The following is a 26,071-nucleotide window of genomic DNA, read 5'->3' on the forward strand; positions in this document are numbered from 1 at the left end:
CCTTGAGTGGACTTCTCTCTCCATTCACATCAATGAGCCTTGAGTGGACTTCTCTCTCCATTCACATCAATGAGCCTTGCGTGGACTTCTCTCTCCATTCACATCAATGAGCCTTGAGTGGACTTCTCTCCCCACGAGCATCAATGAGCCTTGAGTGGACTTCTCTCTCCATTCACATCAATGAGCCTTGAGTGGACTTCTCTCCCCACGAGCATCAATGAGCCTTGAGTGGACTTCTCACTCCATTCACATCAATGAGCCTTGCATGGACTTCTCTCTCCATTCACATCAATGAGCCTTGAGTGGACTTCTCTCTCCATTCACATCAATGAGTCTTGAGTGGACTTCTCTCTCCATTCACATCAATGAGTCTTGCGTGGACTTCTCTCTCCATTCACATCAATGAGCCTTGAGTGGACTTCTCTCTCCATTCACATCAATGAGTCTTGTGTGTCTACCAGTTCACTAGTTGTCACTACTTTTGATAGGTAAGCAGTAACTCTCATTGATTCACCCAAAATGAATTACAAAAAATTAGAATTCCATTGTACCCACACTTTTTGTAAAATTCAGGTCGAATTCACTCATTTTAGAATCAGTTTGCTCATCTCTAGTATTAAACTCTGTGGGGAAAACTATGGAATATGTGAAAGAAAGTGTGGGGAAACACGCAGGGGCGGACAGGGATATGAGAGAGACATACAGGAGTATAGTAGAGAGACAGAAATGGAAAATTCTGAAAAATAAGTTCTATAGAGATTTTACAGAAGAAGTCACCGTGGAAGAGCAGAGGCTCAGAGACAGACACAACATAACAGAGAAACAGAGGGAAAGGGGTAGAGAAAGAGATAGTCGAGCAGAGACAATAAAGAGACTGATAGACATACAGAGCAAATGAGGATATAAGATAAAATGGAGACAGGGGTAGGGGAAGAATAGAGGCAGGAAGGAAGAGATGGTGAGGGAGAGACATACAAAGAAGACAGCAGAGATTCTATTCCACAGAGGCAGACAGAGCATGAGACTTCTATCACCAACTGGGGATGGAAAGAGGGGGATCAGAGAGCCAGAAAAGGTGCCAGGAGGAGACAGGGAAAGAGACAGAGAAAGGAAACAGAAGAGAGTAATAGAGGTGAGAGAGACATAGAAAGACATTGTGAGACCACATCAGAGAAACTGGGGAATAGAGAGGAGAAGAGATAGTGAAAGGGAGACAGGCGAATAGAGGATAGAGAGAGGAGAGTCTTACAGAGACTGTGGGAAAAGAGAGGTAGAGAGAAGATGCATTCAGTGTGTGAGATGGGAAATCCAGATACCAGGTGAGAGAGACCTAACGGAGACTGAGAGAGGGGCAAAAGAAAAGCATTTCGAGAAAGTTGAGAGATAGAGGAATAAGAGAGACATTTAAAGAGACAGAGCAAGGAGAAAAGAGAGCCATCTAGGGGAAAGAAAGGTACAAGACGAGAGGGAAAGTCTACACAGACAGTAGGGAGACAGAGAGACAGAGACATTGAGAAATAGACACACAGAGACAGTAGGTGAGAGAGAGAGTGTTATCCAGGAGAGAGAAAAGAGATAAATGAATAAAAGAGACAGATGAGGGAGAGAGGGAGGTGAAAAAGAGACAGAGGAGCAGAGGTAACAAAGAGACGGAGGGATGGAGAAATAAAGAGCAGAGCAATGTGATGAGGAGAGTGACAGGGAGAGGAGGCAGAGGAGAGAGTCGTTTCCTATTCAGCCAGAGCCACCAAATCAGGGAGCAGTGCAGATCTCATTGGAGGAGCCGCAGCAATACTGCACACAGTCCACAGCCAGCAGCTCAGGGCACACCACTACCAGCCAGGAGCTGGCACCCGGTGAGGGGACACTACCTGGCACCACCTCCCCCCTTCCTCACCTTTAGAACCAGATGGATGCATTCTTCTCAATGTGAAGCCTCTGACAGACAGCAGACAGCCCTGCCATTCCACACATTGCTTTGCCTGAGAGCACATGAAGTTGGCAGTGCCCATGCAGAGGCGTGTCTAAGCATTAGCAGCAGGGATGTGACACAGAGAAACATCCATCATCACCCAGGACAATGACACTTCTCTTCTAACCGTCCTGTCCTGCCAGTGTCTCAGCACCCACAGCTCCAAGGAAGACAGGATGGGAGACTTATCCAAAGACCCCAGCACCCTCTTATGACTGGGGTGGGGGGCACTGCACCAACAACCTCTGCTGCTCTGTGGGGAGTCCAACTTGCAGAAAACTCTTTGCCAGGTAGGTGGCTTGTCTTGTTATGTTCTTGTAGACCCACCACTGTTTGCTGCCCATGTAGACACTGTCACTGGCACCTCTTGCTGTGGGGACACAGAAGGTGCTGTCGTCGACTGCCTAAGTCACACCAGATGCTCCCTCTGCAGAAACCCAGGAATCCACTACAGTCATTTGTCACTTTCCCACCCAAGGCTAACATTGCTCTACTTAATTAATGTCAGCCCTAATGACAAACAGCATTTTGCAATGAAGTCATTTAACACTTTCACCTATCACCACTCAACTGGTGCGAGATGCCAGCCCTGCTCCCCTAGCCGTGCTGTGCTCAGGTGCCAGACTCTACAGACTGTTGATATCAATCCGCCATCCGTCCACACATCCCCTCCCTTGAGGGGTTCATTTCCAGTAAAACCGCTCCACCTGTGGCCCTTGCTTGGTCTACAAGGGTTTCGGTTCCTCCCTTGCTATTCGCACCAAATTCACCCCTACCCCTGGCAGAGGGGAAATATCTCTGACCCATTGTGGTGCCAATTGGTTCTTGATCTGGACTGCAGAGGATTTACCCCCTTCTCATCCTGACCTCTATACTGTCATCTATCGCCTGTCATTTCAATGGCGCTAACTTATTACGTAGCGTTATACGCACCAGATAGATGTCACCAGATTTGGTCTGGAATGGGTTAATGTCCCCTATCGATCAATCTCATTATGTCCTATTTTCCGTTATTTCTATAGCACCAACCTGTTCCACGGCCACGTACACTCGTGTCTGACATTCTAGTGGGAGTCCTTTGTCACTAATCTGCTGTGCACCCCCCCCCCCCCCCCCCCTTAATTCCCGTATCTCCCCAACTCAGCTCAGGAGGCTGAAGGAAAACCTTTTCTTATTCTCTTATCTGTCCCCTTGGCATCATATTTATCTACCGCCATCCGCTTCCCGAATCTCCAGAATCTTGTTTCCTACAATCTAGAACATTTTTGCCGGTTGAGATTTTGTAAGGATATGTAGGCTAAACCCATTATACAAAGGACCTATTGTTAATCCCCCCATAATTTAGGAGGAGAGCACCAGGGTGATGGGGTCCGATGTACCGCACAGTAATATATGGACCTGGGGATGGGGGGTGAGGGGGGTGATCTTCTAATTAAAGGGATGATATAAACTGGAAGACCATTAATGATTTATACCCGGGGAGAGGATCATTTTAATATTCCTGCCCGGGAACATTAAGTGATGATCTCTCTATACATTGGGGAAGACTTTGTTACCGGCGCGTAAGGCACCTCAAGAGTGGGCAAATTGGGAGCGTTAAGGGATTAATCTTCGGAGCCTTTGATCATTCGCTTCCACAGGCTTTCATGTTCTCTTTGCCAGACTCAACCATCCAGACAAGTGGTGGGACACAGGCTATGATCGCTCCCTTGGTCATATATATGTATAATGAACCTATGGATCTATCATCTATCTATCTCATATCTATCTAATATCTATCTATCTATCTATCTCATATCTATCTATCTATCTATCTATCTATCTATCTATCTCATATCTATCTATCTATCTATCTATCTATCTATCTATCTCATATCTATCTAATATCTATCTATCTATCTATCTATCTATATCTATCTATCTATCTATCTATCTATCTATCTCATATCTATCTATGTCGCACAACTTGAGTACGCTGCATCTATCTATCTACCTATCTATCTATCTATCTATATCTATCTATCTATCTATCTATCTCATATCTATCTATCTATCTATCTATCTATCTATCTCATATCTATCTAGCTATCTATCTATTATCTATCTATCTATCTATCTATCTATCTATCTATCTATTATCTATCTATCTATCTATCTATCTATTATCTATATATCTATCTATCTATCTATCTATCTATTATCTATCTATTATCTATCTATCTATCTATCTCATATCTATCTAATATCTATCTATTATCTATCTATCTATCTCATATCTATCTATCTATCTCATATCTATCTATCTATCTATCTATCTATATATCTCATATCTATCTATCTATCTATCTATCTATCTATCTATATATCACATATCTATCTATCTATCTATTTATCTATCTATCATCTATCTCATATCTATCTATATCATATCTATCTATCTATCCCATATCTGTCTATCCCATATCTATCTATCTATCTATCTATCTATCTATCTATCTATCTATCTATCTATCTATCTAATATCTATCTATCTATCTATCTATCTATCTATCTATCTATCTATCTATCTATCTATCTATTATCTATCTATCAATCTATCTATCTATCTATCTATCTATCTATCTATCTATCTATATATCACATATCTATCTATCTATCTATCTATCTATCTATCATCTATCTCATATCTATCTATCTCATATCTATCTATCTATCTATCTATATATCTATCTATCTATCTATCTATCTATCTATCTATCTATCTAACAATTATCTATCTGTCTATTATCTTGTGGCTCGGGCATGGTTCTATCTGGCAAACTTTAGCAGGTTGTGGATGGACTTGTATTGGGAAGACTCAGCCCTGTATGGGTTCCAGTGGTGGATGGGATGACGGATGCATTACTTTCCGTCACTGGTGCCCATTGGTCAGTAGGTTTACATTAGGACTCATTGGTCATTGTCTTTTCGCAGCCTCATCCACTATTCACAATATATGACGCCCTTAGGGTTGGCACCATGCCTCAAATCTGTGTAACTGTTCTTCCTCCTGGTTCTGCCATGTCTGTGAGCAGTGAGTATGGACAGAGGTAAACCACACTGGAATAGTACAGATGTAGTCATTTGACTCAGTGACGGTGAACATGGGAACGGTATATCGTATATAGGATTGCTGAGTACAGTCAGTACAGACTGGAATGTTACAGATACACTCTGGAATGTTACAGATGTAGCTGAGCTGACTTTGCCGTTCTACTCGTGGGTACGTTAACAAATGAAGGGCAGTGGTAACAGCAATGCAACAGCATCTAGGATTGTTGAGCTCAACAAAAACTAGACAGATGAAGCAGTGCCGGTTACAATGACACCCAAAGCCCGAATAGCAACAACATGAGAACTGTATATTGGAATGTCAAGACTTAAATAGTACAGATGTAGCAGAGCTATTGACAAATGAAAACCTGTAACAACAGCACAGCAATCATTTTACATATGTAGCAGAGCTGACTATGCAATTTGCCTCATTACATTGACACATGAAGCCCAATGACACCAACATGGAATAGTACATAAAAATGTTGAGCTAAGGACTCGTTCACATCTGCATTGAGCTTTCATTTCTCCTGATCCATCAGAAGATCTGAACCAAGTGTCTGTTTTGAATGGGTGCCTTAGAGCGTCCGCTATGCTTGGTTCGTGTCCCAGGGTACACTCCGTCATGTCTATATTTTTGGCTGAAGAAAGAGCCCTGTCCGTACATGACAGAATGGAGCTTTTCGTTTTTTTGCATGAATGTCAATGGATGATGGATAGAAACGGAATATGTGCAGTTTGCATCCGTCATTCAATACGTTTAATGGATCCGTTTTTTTCCCCGCGCTATTTCTGTTCTTTAGTAGAAGGAAAGCTCAATGCAAATGTGAACGAGCCCTTATACAGACTTGGATGTTACACATGTGGCAGACCTCATTGTGACATTTAAATGACACATGAAGCCTAATAGAAACTACATATTCTGCAGGGCTGAGTCTACCTGGTGTAGCAGAGCTCACTTTGCCATCATGTGTATGTCACTACTTGCCACTTCATTATAAACTCTACTACATCTGTGAATGGATTACTGTAAGGCTTAATCTACTTGCCGAGTAGCGTCGTCACTGTACGTAGTAGAAGAGATCTAGTATTCGCTGTGCTTAACACCATATTTCTCTAATGTTCTAACCTGTTGAGATACATTGATGTTAAGCAACGTTGGGTTTGTCAGATGTAGCAGTGCTACGCTTGTTATCGAGCATGGCACAGTTCATCGTGGTATCGCCGTGGGTTGTGTGTGGTTTTACATAGGACTGCGGTTAAGCCTACTGCGCGGAGCCGCCCTGGGAAGTGTAATCAACAAGTAGAGAAGTTTACGGAATAGAGCGCAGAGGCCTCTGGCTCAGGGAGAATACCGCAACAGTGGATTTCTCTGCAGGATGTGTTTTCATTAGTGCCTGCACATCTAGATTTATAGAGGCGAAGCCTTGTGCCAAGCTGGATCTCACTCAAGACGCTCAACAGCTTAATATTCTAATGGCTCTTAGGTAAAATCTTCTACGTCGCCCCCTCGCTATCAGGCCGCATCTTGTTCCAAAACAAAGCCAGGTCCGCTGAAATAAAAGCTGGACAAACACTTCAGGAGAAGTGGGGGGTGGCGAAAAGAGGCGTTGTTAGACTGCAAGCTCTTGGGGTTCTAGTTTCAATCTGTGGCTTATTATTAGGAGCTTTGTTATTAATAACCTTTAGTAATTATTATTATTTTTGGTCGTTTTACTAATAATACTCATATATGGATAATAATTATTTTAAATATTGCTAATACTACTTCACACAATTTGGCTACGTTCACACAACACACTGTCAGTTTTTCGTGGCCATTTTTCAACCATTTTTGCTTCCATTTTCTGGCCGTCGGTTCGTTTTTAACAGCCGTTTGCATCTATTTTTAATGGCCATTAAAAACAAATTAATTCAATTGGCGTTTTTTTTTGTTTTTTTTTTAATCCCAACCTCTGCAGTTCCCTCAGTATACATAATGCCCCCCCTAGTGCCCCCTGGACATCAAATCCCCCACCATAGTGCCACTAGTATGATTAATGCCCCCTTAGAGGCCCCCAGTATGATTAGTGCCCCCTTAGAGGCCCCCAGTATTATAAATGCCTCCTTAGAGGCACCCAGTATTAATAATTCCCCCTTTAGTGGGCCCCAGTATTAATAATGCCCCTGTTAGTGGCTCCCAGTATAAAGAGCTTGTGTATAAAAATAATAAAAAATACTGATCTCATGCACTTGCATGTGAGGGACACGCACTCTTCATTGAATGCTGCAGCACCTGCTGTCCCAGCATGATGACGTCATCACACTGGGAGCGCAGGTCCTGCTTCATTCAATGAGAAGCGAGTGTCCCGTGCATGCAAGTGGATTAGCTGTGTGTGGTTTTTTTATTTTTTTATTTTAACCCCTGAAAGTGCCCCCATTTTCTAGTGCCCCCATTTTTAATGGCCAGTAGATGGGTGCACTCATATAAATGGCCATTAAAAACCGTCCCACTGACTTCACTTGCCTGTGAAAAGGGACAAAAATGGGACATGTCCTATTTTTTGACAGCCACTATTCACTCGCCTTTAAAAAGCAAACAGTATGTGCATAGCCCCATTGAATTCACTTGATTCTGAAAATGGACGTCACACGACCATTTTACCCTCTCGTGTGAATGTAGCCTTACTTTTTTTTTAATCATATTTATTTAGTAGTAGTAGCATTAATATTATCTTTCAATATTATCTTATTTGTTTATTTTGTGCTAATAACAACAATACATTATTATCATTATTATATTATATTATTATTTCATATCAAATCCGGAATAGCGCCCCCGCCTTCCATGTGCCATCTACCACACTGATGTTTTCCTATGTGGCAGAGGAGCCCCCTTTAAACATCAGGACCCAGGTACGACTGCTACCCCTGCAACTCCCACAGCTACAACCCTGACCACCATAGATACCTTAATCTGACTAAGGGCTCGTTCACACGAATGTGTGCTGCCCGTTTCCGTATTGCGGACCGCATTTGCGGATCCGCAATACATGGGCACCGTTCCGTGGCCATTCCGCATCACGGATGCGGACCCATTCATACAGAGTGCTGTCTGGGGTTCCGTTCCGTGCTTCCGCACCGCAAAAAGATAGAACTTGCTCTATCTTTTTGCGGAATGGAGGAATCGCGGACCCATTCAAGTGAATGGGTCCACGATCCCCATGCGGGTGCCCCACGGACTGTGCCCGTGCATTGCGGACCACAGCACGGGCACGGGCTTCACACGTTCGTGTGAACGAGCCCTAATCTGAAGAGTAAACAAGAAGCAAAAATAATTATTATGTGTGTATTAATTAATTATTCTAATTATGTGGTTATTATCCATTTTATTATCACAGTCTATCTCTAAAGCCAATTATTTACATCATTATTCATCTTTTTGATATTATTAGTACGATTATTCCCCTGTATATCTTGTAATCCTAACAGAATTGACAATTACTGGCAGTCCAATTTAAAAAGTAAAACAATATATAAAATATTAAAAACATTATTGTTATTAGTATTATTATCAGTTTAGATATTGTAATCTCTCTGTCCATCCTCCAATTAGCGAATCCTGAGGCTCCGTGAGACATAACGGACGCTCTGCGAATTGATACATGGAGCTTGACTTTTCACTGCTCCTCAAGATCATGTTAAGAGCGGAAACTGCAATTTGTTGGAAGACTTTGTGCGATTGCAGCAGACAGAACCGTCCGGATTAAAGAACCTTCAGGGATTTGTCAGGGGAAAAAAATAACATGAAAAACATTCCATTTAAAAATGTAGAATGAAATAAAAGCCTGGACAGAAGTCTTCCCTTGGAGTTTTATCTTGTCAGTCCATCAGATCTCACAGATTCTCACTGATCCTTCCTCACATCATTTATCCCCTCCACCAGCTTCTTCTGTAAATTTGGGGATTTCAAGGCTAAAAACGCATTTGGGTGCAGCTATGAAATCCGTCTGTGAATTTCAGTTTTATTTTTCTTATTCTAAGCTGGTAGGCATACGACGCTTGGGCTTCACGTTCAGTGTATTCCAGGAAGCCCTATAGATGGTAGACATGGATACAGCATTGCATTGAATAAAATGCTAGAATTGCACTGTACACTGACACATAGCCAAAACCAAAGGTGTATGTATTCCTGGAGCCCCTACAGATTGCAGCTACTGAAACAGCATTGCATTGAATAAAATGCTCGACTTGCAGCGTACACTGACAGAAACAAAGGTCTATACAGAAGAAAAAGGGTCTCCATAGCCTAATCCTTGGGCTAATTAGCCACTTGCCTTTCACGTGTCATTGATAACAGATCCAGTGTTAAGGAGCATTGTTGTCTAGACTGGGTACCCCATGCTTCTCCTCTGTGTCATAGATTGGGAGCCCTTGGTATAAAAAAAATGGGTGAGGGGACAATGAATGATTTAGAAAACCAACTTTCCAATGCCCATTTATGAAATCCAGACTTAATAAAAGGGTGTCCCTAATTCAGGACCTCCACCAGTTATTCAGCGATGGATGGCCTGACTCCTCCATGTATTGTTGAGTTAAAGGGTAACTGCCATATTTTTTATTTGCTAGTTTATTAGAGCTAGGCATGTATACCTGAGTTAGTCTTTCAATGATTGTCAAAAGATCTGTCATTACCTTATAATAACAGCTTTCATTAATGTCCTCTGTCCCTTTTCACTGCTCCCTTAAAAGACAGTTGCTATGGTTTGTCTGTCTCCAGCTAAGAAGACAGATAGACAGAGGGGTGGTCCTTCACACTGCATGCCTGCATTAGGCTTCAGAGTGAGGAGGCGTGTCTCTCAGTAATCCAATATGATTGGCTGGCAGGGAGCTGCTGGCTACAGCAAGTGTCTATGGGAAGTGAGGGAAAGCAGTTTTGGCCTCAGAGAACTGACAGAGGAGCCATCTTGAGAAGGTCCTCATATTGTAAATGTTTAAAGAGCCGTAACTAAGGGAAAAACTCAAGAAAAACAGTGGTAGGTGAAGAAACTAAAGATTGCTTTATGCATAATGCTGCTTCAGCAGTAATATATGCTAGAATTGATTTTTTTTTTAAAACATGACAGTTACCCTTTAAATGGCCTCCATGCAATGCTTCATTTTACCTGTGGGGGCACTCCAGAGACAATAAGAATTTGCACCTCTTTAGATGAAAGCTGATCACTTGAGGTCCACTCTATGATCAGCTTATTCTCCTCACACTTCTGAAGGGGTTGAGCAAGCCCCTGCAGGTTGACATAGGTTTATTCTAAATATTAATCTGTTTTGCCCTAGGACATGTACCTATAGGATTACTATGACCTTTTGTGTAATACAATCCTACAAGACTGGTATCAGGCAGCTGTGATAAAGTCAAATTTTCATGTACAGATGCAAGACCCTTAACACCGCCCCCCCCCTCCCCATAGGCATTTCACTTCTAAATTGTTGATGCTGGCGCCCTCTGTACTGGTATAAGTGACATGACACCACCATTGCGGTTGAGCAGAACTCAACCTTTTTTTTTATCTGATATTCTTTAAAAGTATTGTATGCCAGCAGTACTTAAAACAAGATAATGAGAGCTCATTAGCATAGGAAATCAATTATAATGAGGTGAAACTTATTTTTATCTGCGCCCTTACAAAGCGTTGACAGCTTTACGCAGCAGGAGGAGAATCAGGCTCGGCGTTGTCGCCTTTTGAGATGACAATTATTACATTGCCTTTGCCTTGAGATCACAGAGAGAGAGTCCAAGTAGTTATCACTCCGGACAATTTCAGCTTTTGGCCCCTTGTCTCTGTGTTTATGGGCGAAAGATGACCTAACGCTCGATACAGATCCTCTGGACATCCAGATCGCTATCAAGCAAGGTGGAAAGAAAAGAGACTCAGTCGCCCTACAGCTGAGTCTTGTCTGATTTGGCCCAAACGGACTTAGAGCCTAAAAGTAGAGTGTACATTATTACCCTGTTATACTATTTCTATGGAGTATATTTTGAAGTGGGCGGAAACGGAACACCCCGCAGACAATTCCTTCTTCTTGAAGGGTTCCTGGGAAAGAAGATGATCACAGAGTATCCCCTTGCTGGCACCTCCAGTGATCAGCTGTAATCTGTCTGGCAACTTGGCAGCAAATGTTCCGTTTTCAGGCAGTGCCACCACAACACAGTTTCTAGTTTGATCATGGGAGGTCCAAGGCTACATTCACAGGGCCATATCCGTTTGGCAGTCAGCAAAACACAGATCTGCAAAATACGGATCTGTCCGTGTGCACCCCGCACTTTCCACAGACTCTATTAAAGAAATACCTATTCTTGTCCACAAAACGGATAAGAATAGGACATGTTCTATAACAACCCCATAGAAATAAATGGGTCTAAGTGCGTTTGGCAAAAATGCGGATTGGACACGGACCAAAAATACGGTCATGTGATTGTAACCTAAGGACCCCATGGACATGACTGTATCCATTTTGCAGTTCCAAAACCGCAGATCCTCAAAGCATGGATGCAGTCCATGTGCCGTCCGCATTTTATTTGCAGACCCATTGTTTTAAATGGGTCTGTGGTCCACATTTTGCGGACATAGACTGCTTTTTTGCAAAACGGACATATGGATGCAGAAAGCATATGGAAGGTGTGTGTTTTCCGCATCCGTATATATATCCATTCCGCAAAATGACAAAACACGTCCTATACTCTTCCGCAAAATGCAGGCCCATTAAAGTCAATGGGTCCACAAAAAGTGTGGATACAGAATGGACAGCATCCGTATTTAACAGATCCGCGATATTTGTAGCGTCAAACAGAGACTGTCATGCGTATGAGGCGTAATGCACAGACATGCCAGGTCTTTCTGAGGGAGATAAGCACGTTGTGGCTGCATATTACTCTGGGTAATGGATACAGATAACGATTTCAGACGGCACTCCAGTTATCAATCCCAAACCAGGTGCACAGGGGTCGATTGGGAACTTAAAGTGGCCCTGGAAAAAAAAACTCAAAGCGGCCCCATGTTGTAGGATTGTCTAAATTGACAGGGGGCAGGGTACCAAAAGCTTTCCCTTTGTGTTGGCCATCAATAGATGCCATTTTCTGTTCCCCTCCTCGTCCAGTTGTCTCTGATTAAGATTTGGAGCAGGGGGCTTAGGAGGTGAGATGTGGGCCATTATTGAATTCAGGAGGACATGTGTCACTGGCCGGGTACATGAGTACTTGATTCTCACAGTGTTAATTACCGCTGAGAGCTTATTATCTAACCGGCCAGCGGCATAGAGGGGGGCTTGAGCGGACCCCTGGGCATCGGCCCACTGGGAAATTTCCCTGTAAGGTCTGTGGCCAATCCGCCTCTGCAGGTGCAAACACAAACTGGTTTGACAAAGGGCCGAATCTAGGGTGACCAGACATCCGGTTTTAGTCCGGACAGTCCGGTTTTCAGGCTCCCTGTTTCCATCCGATGGCTCCCTGTGGCTGACTGAGGGGGATAGAAGCACCCCGGCTGCCCCCAGCTCACCTTCCCCTTAGAAACTTCTTCTCTCTTCTTCCATTAGTTTTTTTACAGCCAGTGAGGGGGGGGGGGGGCGTGGCTTCACAGAGCAGGGGCGGGGTTTATCAGTTTGGGGGGCGTGGCTGGTGAGGTCTGGCTTTCTGGGGTGAAGCCAGTGGCCACCCTAGCCAGATCATGTTGTGGCCTGAAACTTTGCTGTAACAGTAATGCACTATTTTTGGCTGGATAAAGAAATTCTTGTTTAATTGCAACTGGAGTGCCGTCTGAAATCTTTTTCTGTATCTGAGATACCAGGTCCCTAGATGGAGTTGGGCCAGAATGGGATGAGCACCCTACAAAAGGCCCAAGTTGGATGAGTGCTGTGGCCGGTATACTTATAGACTGTGGGTAATGGATGAGAGTCTGAACAAGAGACTCCCCCTGACCGTCTCTAATAGGGTGTAGACAGGTGGAGATGAAACCTATTGAAGCCAATGATATTATAAGAATGATCACAAGTTCTACAGTGGGAATGGATAAATCACTGCAGTAAACCAGCAGCAGGAGAGGGATGTGTTGATCTTGTGGGAAGCAGTGACCTGAAGATGTTGGCGAGGACAGAGCTGTAAGTAAGAGGTCAGTTGTTTTGAGGATGGAAAAATGGAAGGGTCAAAGACAGAAAATAAATGAATGAGGGGGATTTCAGGAGAGGAGGAGTATGCTGATTTTGTGATGTGCAGTGACCTGTCTACTCATGTTAGTTAACAGCTTGGGAAATGTTATGACTGTGAGGATGTATAGGATGTTAGATGTCGCAGACTAAGAGGGAAATTTATGATGAGGGGAAATTTATAAGTCAGTTCTACTTTTGGTCTTTAAGTAGAACACGTTAAGATGTTACTGCACTTTCTACAGTCGTGGCAAAGTCATATTCTCAGATGAAGCCTCTTTCCAATTGTTTGGAGCATCTGGAAAAAGGCTTGTCCGGAGAAGAAAAGGTGAGCGCTACCATCAGTCCTGTGTCATGCCAACAGTAAAGCATCCTGAGACCATTCATGTGTGGGGTTGCTTCTCATCCAAGGGAGTGGGCTCACTCACAATTTTGCCCAAAAACACAGCCATGAATAAAGAATGGTACCAAAACACCCTCCAACAGCAACTTCTTCCAACAATCCAACAACAGTTTGGTGAAGAACAATGCATTTTCCAGCACGATGGAGCACCGTGCCATAAGGCAAAAGTGATAACTAAGTGGCTCGGGGACCAAAACGTTGACATTTTGGGTCCATGGCCTGGAAACTCCCCAGATCTTAATCCCATTGAGAACTTGTGGTCAATCCTCAAGAGGCGGGTGGACAAACAAAAACCCACTAATTCTGACAAACTCCAAGAAGTGATTATGAAAGAATGGGTTGCTATCAGTCAGGAATTGGCCCAGAAGTTGATTGAGAGCATGCCCAGTCGAATTGCAGAGGTCCTGAAAAAGAAGGGACAGCACTGCAAATACTGACTCTTTGCATAAATGTCATGTAATTGTGGATAAAAGCCTTTGAAACGTATGAAGTGCGTGTAATTATATTTCACTACATCACAGAAACAACTGAAACAAAGATCTAAAAGCAGTTTAGCAGCAAACTTTGTGAAAACTAATATTTGTGTCATTCTCAAAACTTTTGGCCACGACTGTACATTACCCCTCGCTGGAGTAAAAGTGAGACAATTCATAGGTACAAATCAGTCAGCAGATTTGTACCTATGACACTGGCTGACATGTAACATGTGCACTTGGCAACTGAAGGCATCTGTGTTGGTCCCATGTTCATATGTGCCCGCATTGCTGCGAAAAATTCTTTATATATGCAAATGAGCCTCTAGGATCAACACAGAGGCCTTCAGCTGCCAGGCACACATGCCACAGGTCAGCCAGTTTCACAGGTACAAATCTGCTGACAGATGCCCTTTAAACAATCTAGCTCAAAGGGGTTCTTCAGGCTAAAGATATTGATGACTTATCCTCTAGATAGGTCATCAATATCAGATCAGTGGGGGTCCAACACCTGCTTCCCCTATAGCTACGCCCCTGCTTTCATTTTAATCTTGCCATTTGATGATAATAGCATGACTGCTGACCCTGACCCCAGTGTATACAGTAGAAGCCAATAGTGATAGAAAGTGGAAGTCTACCTTGATGGCATACTGTAGCACATAGTCACAGGGGCTATCAAACGATCTATCCTCATTTCGCTGTTTTGGTGAGAAATGTTTTAAATATAGAAATCCCATACTAACAGGTTGTACTTAGTTACAGTCCTGCTGAATTACACCCTTTGCAAAGCAGAGGGTAAAATCCATGGCAGATCCACAGCAAAATCATCACCAAAATGCATCTTCGCTGAGGAAAATTCTCCCCATGTGGCTGCCCCCTTGTGATTGTGAATGAAGACAACATAGACATCATGCGGGCAGGGGGGGATACATACACCCTTTATGAGCCAGCATGGAGAGGCAGACCCATGTATGACATCCAAACGGTCTCCATAGTACACTACTTTTTCTAAAAGGGGAAATTTCGAAGACAGAGTGTCCATGTCCTTAAGACAGGGGCAGGGAGTTCTGTTATGGGACTAGGTTAGAACATTGAGGATTCGCTCTTCTGTCCATTGAGTGGAACTGACATCTCCTTCTCACGAAATTGCGCCCTGGCATCAGTACAGAATGTTCCCACCAGAGGTAAACTCATCTACTGAAACTGGCTCATCAGCCTTCATTACTCTGTAGGTTGCTGCATACCTTTCTACACAAAGATACTACCTTATTATTACCAGTGAAGAACCTTTTAACCCTTTTGTGCGCATTCTACAATGTACGCCTCAAAGCACGTGTCACTGGAGTCCTCATTAACTGGCATTATCTGCCTAGCTTGTTGCCTTTCCAAGTAACCTTGTTAGCTATGGGTGAGCAGCCTGTAAAGGGTGCAGACTGACTCCAAGCATTTCACAGCAACGCCGGGAAACAGGCGCGGAGAGATGAGAGTCACATACTCTACTTTTCCCATTGTGTGTGAGTTTATCTTAAATTGGGGGCAGACTTGGGGGGGACGAAGCTGCAGAAGTTGGTGGATTAACCCTCTTCTACCCCTTCCTGCATGTCTACGGATTTGAGAGAAGGATTCATGGTATTCATCAATCATTGCTAGCATAATACCTGATCCCAATGATTGCTGAAATGTTCCCCGTTATATGTGGTAAACCATAGAGCCATGGGAGTGAAGAATGAAGGGTGGTTCAGGGTTGGAAGGTGTTGTATAGGGCTCCTTCCAGAATCAGCACCATCCATGTGAATGTGTCTGGTATGGCAGCTTAGTCGGTGATTGAGGCTGAGCTGCAATACCACAGGCATCCACATGGACAAGAGAGGTGCTGTTTATGAAAAAAAAAGTTCAAATCTCATATATTTCCTGTAACTGAGACGCGAGTGTGAAAGTAGCCTATATACTGTATATGTATGACTACATTTCTATAATAGTGTACCATCCTGAATGTCAGGATGGGGTAGCAGTGGTTTCCAAATGAACCTCAAAGAGAGAGAATCCCTGTGTTACACTCTGCTTCTCCCATTTGTACTAATATCCATCCATACAACGTATCTTCATCAGTGTTACCGTTCCACATGTTTTTCTCTGTGCAGTGTATGGAAAACAATTCTAGTTTTTCCATAGAAACTGTCAGCAAGTAGGCTAGTTGTAGCTGGCAGTATGGGGTCCGGCCTTGGCTGCGGGTCTATTTGCCTGGGCAAGGTTTGTATTTGCTTTTATTTTCTAATATAGTAATTCATATGATCCATCAGCAGCCACCTACTTCATGGTGGTTTCCAAGTAGCTGTAGCAGACTTTTGTACATATACTGCACAGAATTAGTGGTAGTGGAAGTATGTGACAGAGCTGCTATATATTTATATTCGTTATCTGTAGAGCCAAGGTTAATTACAAGGGGCTTCGCTTTAATAGGCAGTGGGTGCAAATAGTTTTCTGAACCTATAATACCCACACGCAATACGCAGACACCATTTATATATATATATATAGATATACACACACATTGATTCTGTACTGGTACATTTATAGGCAGGGAGCCATTTATGTGTAGCCTGAGTCATCCCCCCTGGAGCAGGCTCAGAATTAAACCTTACTTGACGCAATTCTGGGACAGGAGCATAAACCGGAGACGTCACAGCATGAAACATGTGTGCCTCAATACAGACACGCACCAATAACTTGGAATAAATATTACAGCACCCAGCTTTCCCGCGCTTCTGAATGGAAAATCTTCCTGATTATGTCTCACTATCCCGTACTGCAGCAGAGCAAGACAGGTTTGTCGGACAACAACCACTATGGGTGCTGCCAAGTTGTCACTCAGCAGGGCCCTTAGAAAGCTGGGTGACCGCTCTGGTCGGAGCTTTAATGGTGTTCAGATTGATCATTACTCCGCTTTCTCATGCTCCTGAGTGGAAAACCTGTCCAAGATATATCCTATATGTCCATACCACTTCATAACTAGACTGGTTTGCGATTCAGTAGTCTAGGATAGTGTTGAGCGCGAATATTCGAATCGCAAATTTTAATCGCGAATATCGCCACTTCGAGAATGCACGAATATTTAGAGTATGGTGCTATACACTGTATATTCGTATTCGCCAATAGTGTTGAATATTCTAATCGCGAATATATTACATTGCCAATTTTCGCAATCAAGTAAACAATGACTGGAGATCACGAAGGATCGAATTTGCAAATTTATGGCGAATATTCGGCCAAAAATTCACGAAATATCGCAAATTCGAATATTTTTTATGCCACTCATCACTAGTCTAGGAAAACAAGATGATAATAACTTGTGTGGGAACCAGTGGGAACCAGTGTCGGACTGGGGTGCCTAGGGCCCACCTGTATTATTTATTGTGGGGGCCTACTGTACGGATACGTTCAAATATTACCTGCTCACACACCAGCAAGATGCTACCAGATGATGGGGGACCCTGTAGCTCTTTGAGAAGGTAGGTCCTGGGGAGAGGAGGACACAGGCAGCTTTCCTCTATATCTAGAAGTCATTTTAGCTCTGATGGGGTCTATAATAAACTGGGGAGTTTCTTTAATAACCTATAAGGTTTTTTATATGAACATAGGCTGGTGGAGGGGCCGTACATTGAATATATGTATAAGTCTACTGTGTTATGTGCCACTTGTGCAGGGGGTGGGAGACTAGGGGCCCACCGGGGAATTCACCTGTACCCCTGTGGGCCAGTCCAAGCCTACCGGAAATTGTTGTATTTTCTGTATTGATGTCACCCAACCCAGAAGGAGGTTTGATGACAATCTCAGTGTATCATCCAGCTTTCCCAGAAACCAATAAAACTAGAGAAATTACTTTTTTCTAGAATATCTTAGGAACATGGCCATGTCTGAAAAGCTTGGTAGTGGCTGAACAACCCTTGGCTTACATTGACTATCAAAGCAGCTTTGAAAATACATAATCTATTTTCTACTGAGGTAGCAGAGCTGAACTTGTTATCTGACAGCTCATACCATACATGTAGTGGGCCCATTGGAGAAGGGATACAACATACTAGTTGGTGTCAGTGACAGGCACCACGATGGGAACCGGGTTTGCACCTCATTGCTTATTGAACAGGTCCCTAACCCTTTCTAAGTGAAGTTACATGGCTCCTATGCAGCGACAGTTGGGTGGGTGACAGGCCCTCCTATTTGCCTGGACACCTGTCAGAAGGACCTGCACTAGTACTGCTTTGATTTTGGCCCCTGGAGCAGAGCTGAGTTTACTATCAGAGCTGGGCCATTAGGCGCCATTTATGATGACATTACATGTGTTATCTGTGAATTTTACGAAAGACTGCGATACAGCAATAAAGGACACAGCATTATCTTATCTCAGAAAATTCAGCTCTGCTACATCAGAATCTGTTGAGTGCATTTTGAAGAACACAACTACAGTTTTGCTCTGCTTGCAGACCAGCGCTCCGCGGTGTTATATCCTGAGCCGCCTGCAGTCGTTTGCCTACAGTTAAGATCCTGCTGGAGTTGACGTACGTACTCCGGGTGCCCATTAGTGAGTATGGTTGGGTACCTGCCAATTTCCTTTAAGAAGCTGTAATAGTCCTCCTTCCAGAAGATGCTCGACAGAGCAGTAAATATTCTTCACGTGTTCAGGTATTACTCTGCGTTCTCACATTCTGCTAATTGGCAAATACTTATCATTATGATATATTGTGAATGTGGTAAGGGTGATTAGTGAAAATCTGGCAATGTGATTAACGGCGTGCGCTGCTCGGGGCTAGGAATGTGTACTCAGTGTTCCCGGCTCCAGCAATCATCACTTCAATGTCACTATCCGACCAGAATCATGTGAGAGAGGGGTGGACTTCAAGGGAAGACTCATCTTTCTTGGGTTCTTTAAAGGGCACACCCCAGAAAAATGGATATACCGTACTTTGTTATGCTTATTGCAGGGGGGCCTAAAGGTGCATGAGGTGCACCCTGCACTAGGCATTGCAGAAGGTTTTTTTTTTTTTTTGGAGTGTTCCTTAAAGGGTAATGCATTGAAAAACATAAGTTTGTGGGTTTTTGTCTCTTTGTGTAAAATAACAAAAAACATGGTCACTAACCTTCCTGTGAGAAGGAAAGGGTGGAAATGTATTAACTGACCCAATGCCATATGATGGGGGGGGGGGGGGGTAATCTCTGCAGTGGGTCTGTCTGTACACTTCTTGCTATACCCAATAGGAAATAGAAGGGCGTGAAACAAAGGAGCAGAAACTGCCTGCCCGTGAGTAAGTAGAAAGGGGAGGATGGGTCATACTACTGTAATCACAGTGACTTGTAGGCAGAGAAGGAGACCGGGAGACCAGATAATATGCATGCAGTGTTTCATTACAAATATCATGTGAATATGAAGCAGAGTTGCAAACTAAGTCGACTTATCCTACTGACTGATTTTACACCGCCTGGTTCAGTTTTGACATATTTGTCTTATTATAATGAGCATTTTGATGGAATTAGCACAGATTCCAGGCATAGGCAGTGAACAGTTTCCTCGTTATCATGGAAAGGTAATGTGTGGTCATTCTCTAATATAGTATAGGAGAGCACGGACTAGATACTAATGTGTTGCCACCACTCCAACTGGAACTCCAATCTCAGGATCAGTGAGAGACAATTTCCCCTGATTAGACATGTGGTGTATCCTATAAAAATACAAACAAAAAACAAAACAAAAAGGTCTCAGAAATTTTTGTTCTAAAAATTTTGTCACAGATCTGTCTATGCCCAGAGACTCGGAGGGGAAATTCACCCAGATTAAGGAGAGGGAATCACTGGGTTAAATGCTTGGATACGGTATATTTTTAGCCTTCAAAGACTTCTGAAGCTTATACACTGAAGATGAAAACAGAAGCCAGACAGAGTAAAGTATACATGAGAAATGCTTCCCTCTTTCTTTGAAGAGCAGCAGGGAACAGCTGGTGGATTCCGAGGGGACCTTGTTTATCTCACTTATACGATGAAAACTTAATGTCTTTAAAAATCCCTATTTGCCGGGTAATGGAGGTGGAGCGCAGGTGGGTGGCCAAGTAACCGGGGGTGTAATTATCAGGCATGAAGGAGATGTCTACTGACCACTCATGGACCTGTCCATGGTTGTTCCTTTCCAAAAGGGACCTGTTCAGGTCCTAGAGATACAGTAGAGGCATAGATGGATGGTGGCAGAGCCCACATGGTCCATCTAGTCTGTCCTTATTATATTATATATTTTTCCTCTTAGGATAGATATATGTTACCCTAGGCATGGTTACATTCACTGAGGATTTTACAACCGCAACTGCTGTAAGTTTCTTCCAAGCATCTACTACTCTTTCAGTAAAATAATATTTTCTTACATTGCTTCTGATCTTCCCCCCAACTAGATTCAGTTTGTGCCTCTTTGTTCTTCTTCTTTGTTCACTTTCTCATTAGAAATACTTCCCTTCTGAACCCATTTTAACTCTTTAATATATTAAAAGGTTTCGATCATGTTGGTCATTTCTCTTCTTTCCTCAAGGCTATGTAGATTAAGTTGAGACCTTCTTAATGAGTGTTAAGCTTAAGACCCTCCACCGTGTTTGTAACCCATCTTTGGACCCATTCTATTTTATCAATGTCTTTTTATAGATGAGGTCTCCAGAAGTGGTCTCACTAGACCTCTATACAGCAGGATCACAATCTCCCTCTTTCTACTGGTTCTTCCACTAGCTATGCAGCCAAGATTCCTAAGCACTTTCTCTATCGTCTGGCATAGGAAAACTGGCCATAGACCATAAAGGGGAATTTCACGTTGGGACGATGCCCAGAGGGCTGCCCAAGACCTCCTCTTGGCTGCCAACCAGGTACATAAAGATCTAATGCTCTCAGCATTAATTAATATAGGAGCTTAAGGAACTTATGTACCTGGCCAGCGGCGATGATACAGGACAGGATGATGATGGAGTTTCATACTGGCGTGGGCGGCAGTATTTTGTGCTGCACTGTGATATTTGGTTTTGCAGTATTTTGAGCTGCACTGTGGTATCAGGTTCTGTGTAACCAGAATTTTGTGCTGCACTGAGGTATCTGGTTCTACCAAGGCAGTATTTTGTGCTGCACTGTGGCATTTGCTTCTGCTGGGGCGATATATTGTGCTGCACTGTGGTATCTGGTTCTGCTAGGGCAGTATTTTGTACTGCACTGTGGTATTTGATTCTGCTGGAGCAGTATTGTGCTGCACTATGGTATCTGTTTCTGCTGAGGCAGTATTTAGTGCTGCACTATGGCATTTGGTTCTGCTGGGGCAGTACTTTGTGCTGCACTGTGGTATCTGGTTCTTATGGGGCGGTATATTGTGCTGCACTATGGTATGTTTCTGCTGAGGCAGTATTTAGTGCTGCACTGTGGTATATGGTTCTGCTGGGGCAGTATTTAGTGCTGCACTGTGGTATCTGGTTCTGCTGGAGCAGTATTTTGTGTTGCACTATGGTATGTTTCTGCTGAGGCAGTATTTAGTCCTGCACTGTGGTATCTGCTTCTGCTGGGGCAGTATTTAGTCCTGCACTGTGGTATCTGCTTCTGCTGGGGCAGTATTTAGTCCTGCACTGTGGTATCTGCTTCTGCTGGGGCAGTATTTTGTGCTGCACTATGGTATCTGTTTCTGCTGAGGCAGTATTTAGTCCTGCACTGTGGTATCTGCTTCTGCTGGGGCAGTATTTTGTGCTGCACTATGGTATCTGTTTCTGCTGAGGCAGTATTTAGTCCTGCACTGTGGTATCTGCTTCTGCTGGGGCAGTATTTAGTCCTGCACTGTGGTATCTGCTTCTGCTGGGGCAGTATTTAGTCCTGCACTGTGGTATCTGCTTCTGCTGGGGCAGTATTTTGTGCTGCACTATGGTATCTGTTTCTGCTGAGGCAGTATTTAGTCCTGCACTGTGGTATCTGCTTCTGCTGGGGCAGTATTTTGTGCTGCTCTATGGTATCTGTTTCTGCTGAGGCAGTATTTAGTCCTGCACTGTGGTATCTGCTTCTGCTGGGGCAGTATTTAGTCCTGCACTGTGGTATCTGCTTCTGCTGGGGCAGTATTTAGTCCTGCACTGTGGTATCTGCTTCTGCTGGGGCAGTATTTAGTCCTGCACTGTGGTATCTGCTTCTGCTGGGGCAGTATTTTGTGCTGCACTACGGTATTGTTAGCCCCGCATTCTGTTAATTAGGAATCGGCCCACTTTTAGGTTTTTTTCCAGGGCCACTTTATGTTCTCAGTCTGCCCCAGATGTCTGGCCACGCGGGTGACTCTTTTTAAACCTGTCCTTCTCTTCTGATGTCCTCCTGGTTAACACAGAACTACTGATGCACTGGATTCCTTCTCCCCAGGTTTACATTTGAATACATTGAACTTCAGTTTACATTGTTCTGCCCATCTATACAGTGAAGCTAAACCATCTTCTATGTTACAGGAACATCAACACTTTTGTGTCAACCGAACCTTCTCCCATGTCACTTAGAAGCATATTAAAAGGCGTAAGGCCTAGGAGAAACCCTTGTGGTCCACTCCTAGTCACTAGATCCTCTTCAGAATCCATTAACTACAACACTCTGATATCCATCCTTAAGCCAACTGCAAATCCACTGAAGTCCCAGGGATTAAGCTCCCAATAAATTATCTTTCAGCTCCTTATGTGGCGCTGTGTCAAAGACGTCGTTGAAATCCATATAGGCTATATCCGTGGTGCCACCTTCATCCAATGAACTTCGTTTAACGTGACCTACCTGGTGTGGAGCCATAGGGGGGGATTTATCATGAGGGGAATATCTGAGGTCAGTTTTGCTTGAGTCTGTGTTGGAGTACTTTAGGTCACATTTATCAAATGTCTCGTTACTTGATAAATTTGTCTTATCCTGAAACCTAACTCTTTTGTCTAGGAAAGTGACTCCAGTTTTCCTACTCCACCCTCATCGGATTCGCGATGAATGTAGCGGGCACAATGATTTGTGATCGCCCCAAATGTCATGTTCAACGCTGATCGCGGCATCTGAGAGTCACAATGAGGCCTTTCGGAGTATAAAAAAAAAATATATACATACTCATGTCATCTATTCGATTGCGGCGAGGCCGTCGCGGCCATCTTGATTGAAGAATAAGCGCCAAATCTTGCACGCGCTGATGTGATGATGTCAGCACGTCATCACACTGGCAGGGAGTGGTGACGCCATCACTGATGACGTCACTGCACCCGGCCAATGCACTGACGTGGTGACATCAAACAAGATTTGGCGCGTATTCTCCAATCAAGATGGCCGTGACGGCCTCTCCGCGATCAAATGGATGAAGCGAGTATGTTTTTTTGGGGGGTTTTTTGTACCGCTATTTCAGGAAAAATGTATTAGTTACCATGAAACACCAAGAAATTCGGATTCGTGGAGAATCTAATTTTTCCTGAAAATTTGGATCGAATTCCACTTCGTTAAATTTGATTCGCTCAACACTACTCATTAACATAGCTAACCACACCCACTTTTCCACCCACATTACAAAACTGGAGTGAATGGTGTAAAAATGCAAAAAGGTCACAAAATGTTTCCGTAAACAAATGCAAAAAGTCGCAAAAGCCTTATTTTGGGACTTTTTGACGCCAGAATTCTGGAGTGAAGGAATGATATGCAGTGATGGTCAGTTCGCAGTGTTCGCCAGCAAACACATGCGGGCTGCCATCTTTAGTAAGGTAGACTCACCTGTCCGACGATGCACCGGTGACTGCATTTGATTTCAGACCGGCTCGCTGCACAGGTAAGGGCTTACCTGTGCATCGCCGGACAGGTGAGTCTACCTTACTAAAGATAGCAGCCCGCATATGTTCGCTGGCAAACACTGCGAACTGACCATCACTGATGATATGTTCATTGACAACCCCATCCCTATGTAATTGTAACATGGGGGCCTTCATGTTGCCTTATATGATCTATGTACCAGCAAGGGTTTGACCTTGTGACTATGCAGTGTAATTAGTTTGGCACTACAAACGCTGGATGTGTAACACCCCAGAGAAGTGTTACCACTTCTGCACCCTGCTACTGTCTTTATTGTTCTAACCTCATGTCATTTTGTGTATTTATTCCAGGTCCTTCACAATGTGCATTCCTATTTTGTTATGCAACTGTTATGTTCACATGTAATGTGCTTGGTTCACCAGCAGGGGGCAGCAAACACGGAAGAGCTGTATGTACATACAATGGAACTTACCATTCCATTCTAACCCCCCTCTGGAGAGAAGTGGACGACTCCTACTTCCTGCAGGAAGGGTGGGGCGGAAGTTCCAGTTAGTCTAGCTTACCCCCAGCTAGGGGAAGGTTGTGCAGGGGCACGTCTCTCATGAACGTGCCCATGCCACCCAGAGCACCCTAAGCTCTGCTGGCCATGGAGGCCAAAGCTTGAAGCCTCAGGAGCCAGGAGGAAAATTCCCTGGTATAACCTAGAGCCAGACTACAGAGAGAGAGTGCCGCATACAGAAGAGTCAGAGAGAAAGATATAGCAGAGTGGAGTTTGTCTGCCAGTTTAATGCTAAAGCCTGCTGGGACTAAGACAAAGCATGATGAACGTTTATTCAAGTAAAGCTGCTGTTCAACTACATACAAAGTCAGGACTCAATCTTTTCTTTCTAATTACTCAATTATTCCCCCTATTTATTGCTTCGGATCCAAAGCCTGTTATCCAGCCGTATCCAGATAGGAGCACCGTGACTCACATAAAGAGACATTTTAGGCCGCACTATATAATTCGGCATTCCTACACCTGGGTCGCGCATTATAGTAGGGCCCTTGTGGGGAGGCGCCCATTGCAGATGGCACTGCCATATCTACACCACATGGCAATGTGAATTATTGTTATAACTTAACTGTTTGGCACAATTTTCTACACACTATACAACAGTGTTATGTGGCAAAGAATGATTCAGCACTCTTATGTCTTCACTGTATGACATAATTATGCGAGCGATATGTGGCAGTATTATGTGGTAATGTTATGAAGCACTGTGTGGTGGTAATATTAAGGTACTTTATTATGGCATCAATCTATAGTGGGCATCAAAGTCAGTGGGGTATAAAAATCGCCTAGTGCCTTTCACGTCAGACCATGAGTAATTCACAATGTAGCTGAGTTTGTCATTTGTCGCTCATGATGTTTTATCTGTTGTATGCCACCCAAATAGTGGGAATGATGACACCTCTAACACAGCTGCATGTCACAGGAGAAGTGCCAGGATGTCAAGAGGTGAATAGGCCATAGCAGTCCAATTACAGACTGATCAAAGAAAAGGCATAGCAATTGGGCCTAGAAGCAGCACAGAGTATTTTAGGGTAGGAGTGTACTGACCTTATGAGAGGCAGTGACCTGCCCATTCATGTGCTGCAGTTAGTGAGAGCAGTGTTATGAAAAGAGTAATTGAGCCAAGTAAAAGATCACAGGAGTAGGACCTTTCAGCAGCACAGAGTATTCCAGGAGAGGAGTGTGATGATCTTTCAAGAGGCACTGTCCACTTATGTAATGATTTTGGTGAGACAACGCTATATGTGACAGAGGCAGGGTTATAATGTGAGGTGAGAAATGGATGCAAATAAAAGGTTGTCGGAGAAGAGCCTTCCAGCAGCACAGAGTATTTCAGTAGTGATCTTATGAGAGACTGTGATTTAAAAATGCTGCCAGTATAATAATGTTACATGCGCACTGAAATCATTCTTGCAGTATCTGAACGGCATCTAGACCACATCCATCTCCATTTGGACGCTGATGTCTGGACACCAGAGGAGGGGAGGAGGAGGGAAAACACAATTCTTTTACATTACCAGCCGCGATGCTGTATCTCTGGACGGCGGTTCTGCATTTAGTTTAACATCCACTTAAGTGTTTAGAGGCTTCAGAATAAAATGAGG

The 26,071-nt window shown here is 43.6% G+C and overlaps 1 protein-coding gene across 2 annotated transcripts in view; it reads left to right on the forward strand.

Annotated features, from left to right (window-relative positions):
- The first annotated feature begins 1,799 nt into the window (after positions 1 to 1,799).
- CHRM2 (cholinergic receptor muscarinic 2) overlaps positions 1,800 to 26,071 on the forward strand; it is a 224,418-nt gene continuing 200,146 nt past the window's right edge. For both annotated transcript variants that reach the window (XM_040438406.1, XM_040438404.1), the window contains exon 1: positions 1,800 to 2,262. The gene's annotated coding sequence lies outside the window, so the exon portion shown is untranslated. The remainder of the gene's footprint in view (positions 2,263 to 26,071) is intronic.

Source organism: Bufo bufo, chromosome 1, assembly GCF_905171765.1.
Source record: "Bufo bufo chromosome 1, aBufBuf1.1, whole genome shotgun sequence".
NCBI classification, from domain to species: Eukaryota; Metazoa; Chordata; class Amphibia; order Anura; family Bufonidae; genus Bufo; species Bufo bufo.